We start from the raw sequence: 2188 nt of genomic DNA, 5'->3' as shown, positions 1-2188 counted from the left end.
CCAGCAGCTCTTTAATCTTGAACTGACACAACCCTTGTTTTTTATCCTCATAGCTAAGGATTATTGTTTCAAGCCATTCTGTGGAAGCTTCTTCATTTTACCTTGAATTATTTCCCTTGCCTTAATCTCCTTGAGTGTGCATATATTTTAGTATGGTGGGTGTATTCTCATTTCAATGCCCTGCTATTCCTAAGTAAACGTTATCCCTTGGAGAATGTCTTTCTGATTGTTATTTTGGTTGATAACCTTTAACACTAGAGTAGTCATTGTAACTTGTGAGATTAAGGGGACAAAGGTTCAAACACCACGTGGAGAAATCCTGATTCAAGGGTCTTGTCCCAACAGCAGTGATCAATCTAACTAATGTAGGATTTGTTTAAATGAAAGAACAATGCAGGATCATGTGACATGAATAAAACTAGCAGCATGAAAAAGAAGTGTCAAGAGGTAGAAGTCAAGCAAATGATTTTAGAAGAAATGATTTTATCATTTGCAATAATTTTCTTAGAGATATTAAAAAGATACAAGAAAACATTAAAATAAAATGTTAACCAGAGAACAAAACAGAGTTTGATCATCTGCTATCATTTGGATCATGAGTATCCCCTAAAGGCTGGGTTCCCTGGGTGACACTACTAAAAGGTGCTGGAAACTTTGGGATCCAGCAAAGATTTTCAGGTCATTGAGGGTGACTTTGAGGGTAACTATGGAAACCCAGCCCTCTCATTTTCCTTTTCACTCCTTGGCTCATAAGCAGCTTTGTTCAGGACACGTAAACAGTTTGGCTCTGCCAAACACCCCTACCACAATGCACTGTGGTTCCACAGGCCTAGAGCAACGTGGCCAACCAATTATAGGTGGTGCCTCCAATGCTGGGGGCCATGACAACCTTTTGTCTGTGTATGTTAATTGCCTCGGGTGTTTTGTAAAAGTGACAGATAACTGAGTAAAGCATTGTCAAAATAAATAGGAAACTCATTAAAAGATCTGAATAGCAGAATGGACACAACTGAAGAGTAAATTTAATGGTGAGCAGACCAAGTCATGCAATCCCATTAGACCAGAGTCAAAAAACATAGAGATGAAAAAGATACAGTACAGACATGGGGTATAAATGCAGACATGCAGAATAAATGTCTACCTAACATACATTAAGGAGGAGAAACAAGAGATTATCTGAGTTAAGAAAATACTAAAAGAAAATTTCCCTGAGATGAAAAAAGAAGACAATTCTTCAATATTCTCTGTGTGACACAAGAATGTCATATATGGATGGAAGAGCAATAGAATTTGCTGCTTAGATGCTTAACTCTGTTTATTTTTCAGTCCCTGAAAATTCTATATTTAAATTTAGCTTCCAAAGAACATGAACTACCTTGGTTCTATTCTGTCTGATACATGTACATAAACAATTCCTATGCAGTCTTTTTTTAAAATGTATTCAGTACAGGGTCTATAGGGTCTCACTACTAAATCAGACTTGTAGTGATCCTCCTGTTTTCAGCCTCCCAAGAGCTGGGATTACGGGTGCGCACCACCATGCCCAGTCTCAGTTGCCCTCTCAGCATGCCCCAGGGGTGGGACCAGCACATCATGCTGGGGATCAAACCCCAGTCCCTGAGTCTGCCTAAGCAGCTGCTTTAATCTGCTGATCTATCTGGCCAGCCTTATGTAGTCTATTTATAAAATCTGCCAGATGTACTCAGTCTACTGAACATATTTAGCAAATGACTTGTGAGAGGCAGCACAGCCATGGATAACCACATAACACTTGCTAGTTAACAAAGAAACACTAACAGGCTATTTTGTGCTTACAAGAAAGCCACAAACAGTAGCTCTCTTTGAGGAAGAGTGACTTGGAGAACAAACTATAGTCACCCAGAGCATCCACAGAAGGAAAGACTCCCTCACAATAAAATGCATTGCATTGATTGTTAAACAATAATTTTATGGCCATATATTCATCACAGTTGTTCAGATTTCTCACTTCATAGTCCCCAGAACTTAATCCTTTTCAGTACAAATTCCCATTTAAATCTTAATAAATTCTTAAAGAAAGTGGGATAGAAGCAATAGTTACATACAAAAGAGCCATGGAATCTGTGGGGTAGTCTCCTAACATTTGTTTTTAAATACTCCCTCTCAAAATCATACTGGGAGCTTCCCTCTTGCTTCTTAAAATTTGATT

Source organism: Octodon degus, unplaced genomic scaffold (assembly GCF_000260255.1).
Source record: "Octodon degus isolate 3935 unplaced genomic scaffold, OctDeg1.0 scaffold00013, whole genome shotgun sequence".
Lineage (NCBI taxonomy): Eukaryota > Metazoa > Chordata > Mammalia > Rodentia > Octodontidae > Octodon > Octodon degus.
The sequence above is the reverse complement of the archived record's forward strand: the minus strand, read 5'-3'. Positions refer to the sequence as shown.